We start from the raw sequence: 14,806 nt of genomic DNA on the forward strand, positions 1-14,806 counted from the left end.
ATAAGCTGCACATAGACTACTTTTCATTGTGTCAAAGTGTCATTTTGTCAGTGTTGTCCCATGAAAAGATATACTTAAATATCTGCAGAAATGTGAGGGGTGTACTCACTTTTGTGTTACACTGTATTTATTTTAATTTTTTTTTAAGTTAGCGAGAGAGAAGTCCGCCCGACCCGACCCGAACGTAAATAATTGACATTCTGGTTGGGTCGGGTTCGGGCTCAAGATCTATGCTCTACCGGGGACTACCTGTACTGACGACTGATAATAATAATAATCTGATGAGGCAGTTTTACAAGTCTCTGTAAGAGAATCTTCAATTTTTCTTTGCTAGTGTTTAATGAGGAAGACCAAATGACACAAAAATTAAACAAAAAAAGTTATATAATTTTCTATTCTATTCTCAGTAGCTTGGTGAAAATGTGTCCACTTAATTCAATTTTTTGCTTTCCGTGTCCCAACAGATTTCTTCATCGCGGAATAGTGTGGAACAACACCCTTTGAAGGGTTATCCCTGTTGACAAAGAAACTTTCAATCAAGACTTAATCACTGTAAGTTCACATTTTCTCATTTTACCCTCTTTTGAAGTATATTACATACAGTGGGGCAAATAAGTATTTATTCAACCACCAATTGTGCAAGTTCTCCTACTTGAAAAGATTAGAGAGGCCTGTAATTGTCAACATGGGTAAACCTCAACCAAGAGAGACAGAATGTGGGGGGAAAAAACAGAAAATCACATTGTTTGATTTTTAAAGAATTAATTTCCAGATTAGAATGGAAAATATGTATTTGGTCACCTACAAAAAAAAGCAAGATTTCTGGCTGTCAAATAGGTCTAACTTCTTCTAATGAGGTCTAACGAGGCTCCACTTGTTACCTGTATTAATGGCACCTGTTTTAACTAGGGCTGTCAAAAGTATTGCGTTAACGGGCGGTAAATATTTTTTTTAATTAATCACGTTAAAATATTTGACGCAATTCAAGCACATGCCCCGCTCAGATTAAAATGACAGCAGAGTGTAATGTCTGCTTGTTACTTGTTTTTTGGTGTTTGGCGCCCTCTACTGGCGCTTGGGTCCAACTAATTTCATGGCATTCAGCACCATGAGTAACAGGTGTAATTATTGACATCAACAATGGCAAGCTATTAGTTTATTTTTTGACAGAAATTTTTTCAAATTTTAATAAAACGAAAACATTAAGAGGGGTTTTAATATAAAATTTCTATAACTTGTACTAACATTTATCTTTTAAGAACTACAAGTCTTTCTATCCATGGATCGCTTTAAGAGAATGTTAATAATGTTAATGCCATCTTGTTGATTTATTGTTATGATAAACTAATACAGTACTTATGTACCGTATGTTGAATGTATATACCCGTCCTGTGTCTTATCTTTCCATTCCAATAATAATTTACAGAAAAATATGGCATATCTTAGAGATGGTTTGAATTGCGTTTAATTACGATTAATTATTTTTTAAGCTGTAATTAACTCGATTAAAAATTTAAATCGTTTGACAGCCCTAGTTTTACTGTAACTCATTATCGATATAAAATACACCTGTCTACAACTTCAGTCAGTCACACTCCAAACTCCACTATGGCTAAGACCAAAGAGCTGTCGAAGGACACAAGAGACAAAATTGTAGACCTGCACCAGGCTGGGAAGACTGAATCTGCAATAGGTAAAATGCTTGGTTTAAAGAAATCAACTGTGGGAGCAATTATTAGAAAATGAAAGACATACAAGACCACTGGTAATCTCCCTCGATCTGGGGCTCCATGCAAAATCTCACCCAATGGCGTCAAAATGATAACATGAACGGTGAGCAAAAATCCCAGAACCACACGGGGGGACCTAGTGAATGACCTACAGAGAGCTGGGACCACAGTAACAAAGGCTACTAACAGTAACACAAAGCGCCGCCAGGGACTCAAAGCCCTGTCAAGGCTCGTCTGCGGTTCGCTCGAGAGCATTTGGATGATCCAGAAGAGGACTAGGAGAATGTGTTATGGTCAGATGAAACCAAAATAGAAATTTTTGGCCTAGCCAGTCTCTAGATCTCAACCCCATAGAAAATCTGTGGAGGGAGTTGAAAGTCCGTGTTGCCCAACGACAGCCCCAAAACGTCACTGCTCTAGAGGAGGTCTGCATGGAGGAATGGGCCAAAATACCAGCAACAGTGTGTGAAAAGTTACAGAAAACGTTTGGCCTCCGTTATTGCCAACAAAGGGCACATAACAAATTATTGAGGATGAACTTTTGGTATTGACCAAATACTTATTTTCCGCCATGATTTGCAAATAAATTCTTTAAAAATCAAACAATGTGATTTTCTGGGGTTTTTTTTCCACATTCTGTCTCTCATGGTTGAGGTTTACCCATGTTGAATCAAGACCTCTCTAATATTCTCAAGTGGGAGAACTTGCACAATTAGTGGTTGACTAAATACTTATTTGCCCCACTGTACATAAGTACAGAAGGATTAACATCACACAGTTATACAGTTTACACAATTGATTTAGTTGAGCTTGTTATGCAGGGTCTAAATCAAGTGAGAAAAACATGTCACTTAAAGCACATTAAATGGTTTGAGGATTACAGTTTTAAATACGTTATCAAATAAGAGCCCTAGGCTCCTCATACAGTAGCCCAGTGTTGCGTTAATGTATAAGCTTTCTCATTTAAAACCAATCGCTCTTAATTATTCCCATGACTCTCCGCCTTTTTTCTGTCCCTCTTTCTACTCATGGCCATTAAGCAACTCATAGCCCGTAAAAGGTTATGAACTCTCCCTATTGTGACGATATTGACAACACAGCAGCATTGTGGCATTGGGAATGCATGTGCGTGTTTGTGTCTCTTATGCAGCTTTTGCTCACATCTGCAATTCTGCATTGATCCCATGCCAGACAGCCAGTGAGTGAGCACAAGGCTGATGCGGACTTTTGGGCTCTGTGGTGGTCGGGTCCATCAGCCAGTGGCCATGGCCATAACTGTGAATGATTGCAGTCAATACAGCAATCACATTGTGCTGCAGTCGTCAGCCGCTGTGAGCAAATACACACACTGCCTGCATGTGATTGATAAAGCAATTTGGTTATAATAATGGAGACAGTTTTATTTTCCTATTTCCATAAAATATCTGAAATATAATTTAAAGACAAGGCCCAGAGATGAATCCCTTGTTGTCCTAACGCGGCATAGCATACTAAACACTGTGTTTGGTAAAAACGAAATCTTAATTAGCATATGAAACACCGTGTTAACAAACATACTGTTTATCCCTGCAGCGCTTCGGGATTATAATCAACTCATGGGCCCGCTTTTTTTTTTTTTTTTGTCCCAGAGAGGTGCTTGTTATGCTAGTTAGAACTCCTTCTATGATGCTGACGCACAGTAATGTATTTCTCATGCATGTGGGTCACTATCAGAAAGCTGTGTCAAGTTAAAAAAATAAAAAATAGCACTGCCATGCTGACTTCATAAGTACTATGGAAGTGCTGTTTGAGACAGATTGGAGCTGTTAAGTCAAAAGTGTTTCTAAACAGTGCATTTCAGCTGCAACGCAAACAGATTTTTGAGTCCTCCCACGATGAAAGTGTTACACTTTGCAGAGTTTTAAACAAACAGCGGGTGAATGCAAATGGCCGCAGAGGAACTGCGAGAGAAAATACAGCTGCAATGATGGAAAATAGGAGCGGGAAGCTCTTGGTACCTCACGATACGATACCGTTTGCGATACAAAGCTCACGATAACGATGATCTGACGATATGGCGATACAACGATTATCGATACATTGGTCAGGAAATTATTCTAGGATATTCTAAAAACAACTAATAAACAGAAAAACAAGCTTCTCCTGTGAATTGGAATGAGTTTATCACTAGTAGACGTCCAATCCATTTGAAGTGGGAGGGTGGCAGCGAATGAACATTCGTTCATTCGCTGCCATCCCTCCCACTTCAAACAGATTGGCGTCAATGGCATAGGCGGAGTATGACTTTTGGGGTGGGGGGGGGGGGGGGGCACAGCATGTTGATGACCCCGAAACGCAGTGTTAGCAATAAAATTAACTTACAAGAATATTTACGATAATAAGTTGGCAATGAGTGTTTTTTGTTTCCCCATCATTCTTGAAGGGAATTCTAAATCGGGCTGCTTTGGCAATACTTTTCGCCAAGATAGTCATCCATTGAATATGGTACGCCCACCGGTGTCGTGCCAATGTAGTTACCCGAGTCAAAAATTGTATCCCCTGGGCGGAGCCATATGGAGGTAGATTTGTGTCATTATTATTCAATCAAAAAAAGTTGCTTCAATTAAAAAAAAATAAATAAATAAAAAAAGTTGCTTCAATCAAAATATATATTTTCAACCCAAAAAAAGTAGCTTCAATCAAAAAAAAAAAAGTGTTTGAAAGCAAAAATAAATTTGAAACTGCATGCATGCGAAAGGTATTTTTCTTTTATTTTTATTTATTTATTTATTTATTTATTTTTGATTGAAGCAACTTTTTTGATTGAAGTAATGTTGATTTGTGTTTGGGCCACATTTTCACATTTTGGCTAGGACATTTTTGTCATTTGTCATTATTCAATCAAAAAATAAATTGCCTCAAAAAATATATACTAGTATATTTGCAATCCCTTCAATCACAAAAATCACTTCAATCGAAATAAGAAAAAAATCAATGATGGTAAAAGTTTTTGAATACGAAAAAATATTTGAGATTGAAAAATTTGCATTTGAACAATTTTTCATTGAAAAAGTTTTCTTTGATTGAAGCAATCCTTTTTGTGTTTGGGCCATATTATGGGTAGGACATTTGTGTTTAAATCATTTAATCCCGCAAAAAGTTGCTTCAATCAAAAATATATATATATTTTCAATCAAAGAAAAACAATCATTTGATTTTTTTTTTTTTTTTTAATTTATATGCAAAGCAAATGACCGTCTAAGTTGCTAGTCACATGATCTGTTCAAAAATTAATTTTGACCCATTATAAAAATATTTTTTTTTGTTCATTTCATTCATTTTTGTTGCAGTTTTATTGCTTTAAACTTTATATATATATATATAGGAAAGTCAATTACATGTAATGACACTTTCAGGCCACCGGGAGTGGTCCCCCTTAAAATCCGCTTATGGTGTTATACTTATATAGCGCTTTTCCACCTTTCAAGGCGCTCAAAGCGCTGTACACTATCTCGCCATCCACCTACTGGTGACACAGCACCAGGAGCAACGTGGGGTTCAGTGTCTTACTCAAAGGACACTTAGACAAGTTCATCAGGGCGGAGAATTGAACCCACAACCTCTGGGTTGGGGGACAACTACTCTACCGCTGAGCCACGCCCCCCACTATGATTATGGTCCATGGCAGTCAGTAGCAGCCAATACCAGTCAATGAGGTAATTTTGGGCCATTTAAGGTCATTTACCTGTTGATTTTCAGTTACTTCCTGTTGATTTTGGGGTATTTTATGGGTCACTTCCTGTTCATTTTGTGTTACAGACCTGGGAAACACCCTAATGAATAAGCAGTGACTCAAACTAAACAGGAAATGACCCGGAAATGCCCTAAAATGAACAGCAAGTAACCTATAAATGCCCTGAAAATCTGACAGAATGATTGTGAATGCTCTGCTCGAATGAACAAATGTTCCCAATCTAAATGGATTGGGTGTCGAGCACCGTCAAGGCAGCCTTAGGGGCTGTTTACATGGTGACTCTCCGAGAATACGAAAAATTTCAAATTTGCATTTATATGGGCCCGTCTCCATTCGAAAAATGTCGCAATTCCTCATGAAAACGATGTAGTATTCATGCCAGGCCCTAGGGGGCAGTGCAGATTTACAAGGCGACAGCGAAAGATGCACTTTGACCCCACCAAGCTCCTCAGCCCAGAAAAAAATATGCCCGCCCACTCGTAGCAATGGCATTTTTCTTTTGTTCAAAAAGGCACAAAAATCGAAACATTCAACATATATTTAATCTAAAAATACCGTATTGGCCCGAATATAAGACGGCCCTAATTATAAGACCTCCCCCTCTTTTTCAAGACTCAAGTTTGAAAAAAAGACTTTTTGACCACCAAATTAATTTTTATACAGAAAATAATTACAGTACATCTGAAACAAATGATTATAACAATATATTTGAGAGAAAAAGCATGTTATTTTGCCTCATTCAAATCTTAATATCTGAACATTTAAATATGTACACTAAAGTGCAATCACATTCGTAAATGAATGGCTTCTGGTTTCTGAAATGTTAAGTAAGCCAATCTATTGTGATATAACAACAAAATTACAATAACTGCATTAACCATCAAAGTGAAGTCTCACTGTAACTAGTTTTGAAACAAATATGAATAAGGAAAAACATTGCAATAAAATAATGCAAACTGGTTAAACTAGTAGCTGAGATCTGTCATGACAGAACATCGCTTCAATGATATCTGGCGCCATCTAGCGTCGTGAATGGGGAGAGTAGCTAAGATTTGTCATAACAGAACATCGCTTCAATGATATCTGGCGTCATCTGGCGTCGTGAATGGGTATAATGTCTAGACCGTGAATATAAGACGACCCCCTCTTTTTCAATCTTATTTCAATGCAAAAAACCACCGTCTTATATTCGGGCCAATACGGTATTATTAATCCTTAAAGACCTGCAACATGAAGCAATTATCAGAGATCCCAAAATTTGAAAAATAAGGTCCTAATGAAACCCTTTTTTCAAATTTGTAAAAAGAAAAGTCAAAATGAATATGTGTAGTAAGCGCTCTAATATCTATAACACTTGCTAAATCCTGTTTTTTTCTCAGGAACCTGCAGATGCATGTGTTGACTTGCATCCATCATTTTTTTTTCAAAAAGAAATGTCAAAATTCTGAATTAGTCTCAAAATCATGAAATTTTAGGTGTATCAAATGTGATACATTTGGCGATAGAGGGTTAAAACAGTAAATTAAAGCCGACATTTCACCATATTTGCTGTTTTTAGCCCAATGTGACGTGTACGAGTGCCGACGTTATCGGCGCGGTGTCGCGCCACAGGAGCCTTTGATATGCATGCAAAGCAAGCCCCCCTCAATCGCCCGCAATCAAATTCTACCACTTTGGAGGCAGGATTTAAAAAATTTCGTCTTCGCCGACACTCTATGCATCCGAGGCCATTCCGTTACTCAGTCATTGCGTCTTTGTGTCGCCATGTAAACTGCCCCTTAGAGTTAACTTAGACACTATTATGGTGGAAGATTTTGGTAGCAACTTGTTGGTCCCTTTTTTTTTTCTACACATAGACACCTTTTCAAAATGATATCTCGATTCTTGCAGGAACATATTGATAACCTTTTGGGATACAAAGTATCACGATATATCACCATTTCGATATTTTGTCACACCTCTCATGGAAAATAACTTAAAACTGCTGTGGGAAGAGTATAAACAGGGATTCGGACATGTGGGGGCTGTCCTATGCCAAACACAGATGAGTTTAATTCCCACCTGAACTTAAATCTCTTTAGTTTATAGTTTGTGTTGTGTAATATTGTTTCCGATCTTCGGAGTTACTCTGTACCTGGGGACAGCCATGCCATCATAAACTCTTGATGAACTCTTGGGTTTGATTTAATACAATCCCAAATCGCTCGAACTAGATTACATATTCAGACTGACAGACTGAGTGTGCCATTTGTTTGCACATGATCTACTCAGCATCATAATTATTAGGCAGATTTTTACTCCATGCGTCTCAGTTCAGCGCATTCTGAAGAGGTACCATTTCAATTAGTGTTGAGTCGGTGGTGAACGATTCCTTCCTTTTGAACTAATTGTTTGGCGGAACGAGACCGAACTAATCACCTTCTGCACTGATTAGTTCTTAACTAATTCACTCCCAGCCATTTTCACCGGAGCAACCACCTTCGCTCCCGGCCTTTTTACTGGATTTTGACTGACCTCAAGTGAACGACTTATCCTGTCACTAATTTCAGTCCCTTTTTTTTCCACTAATAAACACACATTTGCTACAACAGGCTGAAGGCTGCTCTCTACTGGCTAATTCCTAAACTACAGGCAAAATAAATCCGCAATTAACACGAGAAAGCCTAGAGCAGAGCCATTTAAGCAGTCCTGATGCAAAAATTAAAAATTCAGGCTCAGAGATTGAATAAATACTGCCCCATGCGTCGTGGCTACCAGGTTTCAAGAAAAACAGTTCTCGATTAATGTTCAACAGAAAGAAAACTATAGAATCGCTTTAGACGATGACATTAAGACCACTGGTTGATCAACCATCCCTTTTTACTGATAGAAATAAAAGGTTAATTCACCATAATCACACCAAAGAAAAACAAAGAAAAAGTTTTAAACCAACAGTCGGTAGGTTTTTTTTTTTCCTTCCACCAAGTTGCCCTGCTCGCTATCTCTGTCATCCAATCGCAAATCACGCTAAGACACCTTCACTACTTTGCAGAGTGTCGCAGCTTGTAAAACTGGTGAGAATCCACGAAACAATATTGGCTCCAGGGTTGCTACAATACCCTATTACAAGGCATTTGCTTCTCCTGTAATTTGATGTAATTATTGTTTTATTTTACCACTGTAGCGAGAAGTGTATTTAATTATAGTTTTTTTTTAAAGTGGTGCATTGATAACTGTTGATTATTAATGCATGAACTCATGTAAAACTTGATAAGAGCATGTAATATACTGTAAGTGCAACTGTTATGTCGAGGACTTGTACCCAGAGGGCAGACCAACTATGGAGACCCACTGTTTTCCTCATTTACAGCCTGTTCAAAGTTGTTATAAGGCAGAATGACAACGAAGGCCAAACTTGATTTTTCACAAGGGAAGCTTTTACTAGTTTGAAGACCAGCATGCTAATCTGACGCGTTAGAAGACAATTTTGTGCATCTCCACTCTGTATTTAGCTGTAACACTTTTATGCAAAAAAACAAAAAACAAAAATTAAACCCTTACAGGGCATTCATTTAACTCATTGGCTGCCATTGATAGCATGCAAAGAGTTAAATACTATGAAAAACATTCAACTTTAGAATGTTACTTGGGGTCATAACTAGAGTTGTCCCAACTAGTCGACGTTGTCGACGACAACGATGACGTAAATGCGTCGACGGACAAAGCATACCGTCGACGGGTAAAAAAAAAAAAAAAATGCATGCGGATCAAGTTTAGAATGGCGGGCGCTCGCAATGCAAGCAGTTGTTACTGGTACCCCCGAGGGGGCCGCTGTTATTTCAATGTGACCGGCATTGTCAGATTGAGCAAAGAGGACGAAAGTGGGCGAGCGAGAGAGAGGGAGCGAGATCGGTGAGTTGGGAAAGTGCGCGGATAGCGCGGGGTTGAGTGAGTGCATCCCCACGTTTTTGTTTTGGTCAATAAAATTATCCACAAAGAGCCATCCGACGCCTCTCGGTGTTTTTATGCACGCCGCCACCTTCCTGAGGAAGAAATCGAACGAACCGACGGCAACGAGCCAAGTGAATCGCTGGTTCACTCCACACTATGGCGAGGAGTTGAAAACTCCGTCAATTACCAAAAAGGGCAGAATGGCGTACCGCAAGCAGCACGTCACTTCCGCTCATTAATATTAATGACATTAGCTACTGTTGCTAAGTCGGGACAAGCCACCGTTTGTCCCTAATAGGAAATGAATGGAAATCGTGTACAAAGGAGATGTTTACAAAGCTAAACCTAACAATTCTCTCCGAAAATGATGTGCCTGGTGCCAAATTGACTGGCAAAGATGTGGAAGAACATAAAAAAAGAAGATGGCTTTAGTGTCGAAGGCTGAAAAAGACGAAAAAAATGAGCCGACCTGAGCATAGCGTTAGGTTTTTTATCGATGCGACTGACAATGACATTCTCCTGTTCCAACAAGCTATCCTTTACCATCAGCCCTGTCTTTCTTATATATCCTCTGGTTGTCCTACGTCTCTTACCGTTCTTGGGGGTAATTTAGTTAGCGTTGTGTAGCGATCGCAAATGCTACTCAGTGACAGCCAACGAAAGCTTTTAATTTTTTCATTGATAACACATCTTAATTCCATAATTTATTTACACTTCCCCCTTACTAAAGTGTTTGTACATACATATATATATATATATAACAGAAACGGTAACAGTGGCAGTCAGATACCATTGTAATTCTTTTCAGGTCAATCATTGTCAGACAGAAGTAGTACGGCACAACGTTACGCTAAAAAAATAAGTTAAAATATAAAAATGGCTTACCTCTTTGTCCTCTGAAAGACCATGCCAACCCAACATAATGTTTACTGCATATGAAATGTGAATGGATTCACCGAGCTGGTGTTTAAGTCCCCGCAAGTTGATTCGGTCTTCACATTTTTTCCTCCGGAGTTTTTGGTTTCCGGAAACGTATGAAGAAAACATCCTTCATGTGTCGTAATGTCTAGAGTCGTTTCTACAAGTTCCAAAAAAGCAATGCGTGATCGGCATGTTCGTTTTTGAAAGATTACCGGAGAAAAGTAGCACAAATTACGCTGTGTCTATGCGAGGGCGGGTCTATAATGTCCCACTTCGGCTTTACTTCCGCTTTACGATGCGACGTCACGGTCTAAAAATAGCCTGCGTGCGGTACGCCATTGGTAACACGTGAAAGCGGCGTAAAGCCAAAAAAGCGGACCAGAATAGCCAGAGCCTGGAATTATTTCATGGAAAACATGGAGGGTGCCACTGTGTATGTACTCTTTGCTAAACTGAGCTCGCATACCATGGTAGCACGTCGGCTATGAACGAACACTTGAAGCGCCATCACCCAAGTGTAATTTTCGAAGACAACAAGAAATAACAAGCTAGCGGATTGTAACTCCGTACAACTTTCTAACGATTTTTTTTTTAATGGAAGTTGCCTTTATGTGTGTCGTATCAGCGTGCATTTTTATTTAATAATTTATATATATACATATATATTTTTTTTTTTTTTTAATTATGAAATTTATTAGGATCATGAAAGCTCCCACTTGAGAAAATTATATACATATATCCTGTATATACATTATATAATAAAAACATATGGAAACAGCACTGGCCTGCTTACTGTAATCCATGACTGCACTAATGTTAGTTACTTTATATTACAAAGTATTATTGTGTATATACATATAGTAGTATACTATAAAATTAATAATATATCTTTAATTTTTGTTACTGTGAGTCTGTGTGCCTTTCATTCTAAATAATTGTGGTAATATTTCAGTGTGCCCTCTACTTTATCTATTATCAGGTTAAAACAAAAGTTGAACAGTTTTTCCCCTCCCCCAAAAATGCAGAATGCACACCAGAAAAAGCATCTGAACTCACACAAAGTATTCTGAAAATGGTTGTCCGGGACGCTGCAATTCATTTTCACACTTAGAACAATATAGACACATACATACCACAAAAAGAGTAAGAATTGTTTCAACTCCTGTTAAAGAGGTGAAGTCACAGTGTTTCTGTTTACATTTTTTTTTAGCACTAGTTAATGCCAGCAGCATTTGACCTCATTGCTTGTGATTTATTATTGATATTTATGTTATTTATTTATACGATAATAAAGAATTTAGGTGTTCCAAAATGTTTTTTGTGAATTAATAAGCTTCAACAAAAATTTCATTATCAAAGTAGTAATGAAAAAAAAAATTATTAGATTAGTCGACTAATCTTATAATAGTCGGCTGACTAATCAGGAGGAAATTAGTCGTTTGGGATAGCCCTAGTCATAACCAGTACTTTTGTAAAAATTTATTTGGTTTCCATTAATTTAGTTTATATTAAGTTTGTATTTATTATTACATTTATTTAACATTATTAAAAACTAATATAAAACTACAATAATGATTAGTAATTATATAAATATAATAATAATTATGATAGTTCTTTAAATGAGAAAAAAGTAGTCACATGTCACAAGGGGTTGAAGGGCTCCACAGATAGAAAGACTTATAGTTCTTAAAAGATAAACGTTATTATGAGTCAAAATAATCTGATATTGAAACCCCTCTTGACGTTTTTGTTTTTATACAATTTGTAAAATTAGTTTAACCAGTAGGTCGCCATTGTTGTTGATGTCGCAAGGCAGTGACGTCATATGGTTACGCCGCTGAACTTCCAGAGTATGACTCTAGCGCAGGGGTGGGCAAACTATTCCACGAAGGGCCGCAGTGGGTGCGGGTTTTTGTTGCAACCCATTAAGAGGACACATTTTCACCAATCTGCTGTTTTACAAGTGCAATCAGTCGATTGCAGTCAGGTGCTTCTCATTTCTGCTGAAACCTCATTGGTTATACTATCTGTGCTGGGTCAGTTGAAACAAAGACCAGGACCCACTGCAGCCCTCGAGGACCGGTTTGCCCACCCCTGCTCTAGCGGCATAAACATGTCATCTGTTCAGCCCTTTCAATTTGACCCCGAGAGGAACATTAACGAGCATGACAGCACTGTCGATATTTCACAAAACGAGCAGGAAAAGCAAAATGAACAGGAAAGACGGGATGAGATGAGACAAGAGTATGAACAAAAAACACAGTGTTCTGCCAAAGTGTGTTACACAGGCGAAATGTCTTACAAGCGGTGAATTTGACACCCACTACCGTGCGCTTTCAGCTTGCTTTGTTTAGATGAATACAGAAGGAACATACTGAAGATGCTTTAAAGGGATCCTCTATTTTTAAGACAAGTAATTCTGAAAAGATAAATGTTAGTATGAGTTATAATAATTTGATATTAAAACCCCTCTTAATGTTTTTGTTTTAATAAAGTTTGTAAAATTATTTTAAGTGATAGGTCGCCATTCTTGTTACGTCGCAGTGCGTGATGTCACTGGTCCCGTTGCCAATTCCAGCGTGTCACTTGTTAGCTTTCCCATCATGTCGTCAGTTCTACCCTTCCTATTTGAACCAGATCTGAAAAGTGAAGAGCAGGACAGCATTGTCGGTCGTTCACAAGACAAGCTTCAGGGAAAAATGCGTGCAGCAAATACCTGATAAGACAATAGTTGGGCAAAACTAGTGATGCGAGAGTGTAATCAGTGTATGCTGTTTGGAACTCCGGTTGGGAGCGAGAGTGTATGCTGTTTGGAACTCCGGTTTTATTAGCAGATATTCAAGGTAAGCATATTGCGTTTTCAAACTTATCCCAATATAACTATGTAGATTATTAGCATCCAGAGCTGTCGTGTGCTTTACATAAAGTACAGGCCAAAGAGCACACCTTGTGTAATCCATATCTTGTACATTGTAACGCGTGGTAGCTAGGATACGTGTATAAAAGTACCAAAAAGGGGAGAAGCTTCCACTATGCACATTTATTCACAAAAAAATAATATTTCCACCTTGACCACTCTTCACTCGGGAGCTCAGCAGTACGCAAACACGCGTTCCCTGACGAACTCCAACATTGTTGTGAGGTCCACGTCAGAGTCACTGTCGTCACTGTAGCGTGCCATAGTGCTTTAATTATTTAGTATGATTTGGGGAAAACTCCCACGAAGAATAGTCAACATAAAAGATAGCAATAGTAATCCAAATCCGCGTTTTTTTACTCACTCGAAGATCCAGGAATTAGACCGATCCCATGGCACTGTCGCAGCCGCAATCAGGCCGTCGATTCCACAAAATAGACTGATCAGAAAAGCCGCTGTGGGACCGACGAATCAAAAAAATGGACAGATCGGAAACCAATATTGCAGACGCGGTGGGACCGTCGGATCCAGAAAATAGACGGATCCCTTACTTGATTGAGGATCCAGGAAAAATGTTCGGGCGCCAGTTGTAACGCGTGGTGGGTAGGATACGTGCATACAGGGACCACAAAGGGGGAGAAGCTTCCACTTATGCACATTTATTCACTAAAAATAATAATTCCACCTTGACCACTTCACTCCCCTTGTTTCCATTTGACTGGAAATTGCATCCAAAAGCAGCACATCGTGGCATTTTACTTCGCGGGTTTAGGCAGAAATAAGCAATTGTTGAACACGCTACACATTTGGAAAGATCCCAATGACGTCATCACTGCGAACCCGCAAACCATGGCGCCATCTAACGGTCAAAATATGGACTAAATATTATAAAATATTGCCATTGATTTAACATTTTATGTGTTTCTAACAACATATTTTAGGACAAGACAACAATTGTGGTTTATTAGAGCCTACATGTATTTAAGTTAGAGGATCACTTTAAGAAAATACTTCAATATCATTATATCAAATAAGGATGGTTTAAATATGCTATGTGACTAGTGTGGTCAACAGATCAACAATCTGCTTTAAAGCTACCACAAGAAAACACAGTGCTTATAAGTATGAGGGAAACACATGCAAAAAGTATTTTGAGGTAATGAAAGACTCAATAAAAACACAAATAGTAAGTACTCGCCGCTTTTAACCGTTGAGCGCATGTGTTGGATGTCCCGCCGTGTTGTAGGAATTGCAGTAACCTGGTAGTACTCGTCGAGTGACAGTGACAATCTACATTATCACCCTGCGCGTCCATTGTGTGCTTAAAACATGGCGCCCTCCGTAGGTCAAAACATTTACTAAATATTATAGTTACCATTAAATCAATGGTAATATTTTATGTGTTTCTAATAACATATTTTAGTAAAAGAGAACAATTGTGGCTTATGAGGGCCTACAAGTCTTTAAGTCCGAGGTTCCCTTTAAAAGTCTTAAGTGGTTATTAATTATAATAGTAACAAAAATAAATTACCAAAAAGTCCCTCCCACCCCTCCTTCCGTGGATGAAGTTGTTCT

The 14,806-nt window shown here is 38.3% G+C and overlaps 1 protein-coding gene across 2 annotated transcripts in view; it reads left to right on the top strand.

Annotated features, from left to right (window-relative positions):
- frmpd3 (FERM and PDZ domain containing 3) overlaps window positions 1-14,806 on the top strand; it is a 216,407-nt gene that overhangs the window by 107,153 nt on the left and 94,448 nt on the right. For both annotated transcript variants that reach the window (XM_057849440.1, XM_057849443.1), the window contains exon 2: window positions 465-552. The gene's annotated coding sequence lies outside the window, so the exon portion shown is untranslated. The remainder of the gene's footprint in view (window positions 1-464; window positions 553-14,806) is intronic.

The sequence above is a fragment of the Corythoichthys intestinalis genome, chromosome 11 (assembly GCF_030265065.1).
Source record: "Corythoichthys intestinalis isolate RoL2023-P3 chromosome 11, ASM3026506v1, whole genome shotgun sequence".
NCBI classification, from domain to species: domain Eukaryota; kingdom Metazoa; phylum Chordata; class Actinopteri; order Syngnathiformes; family Syngnathidae; genus Corythoichthys; species Corythoichthys intestinalis.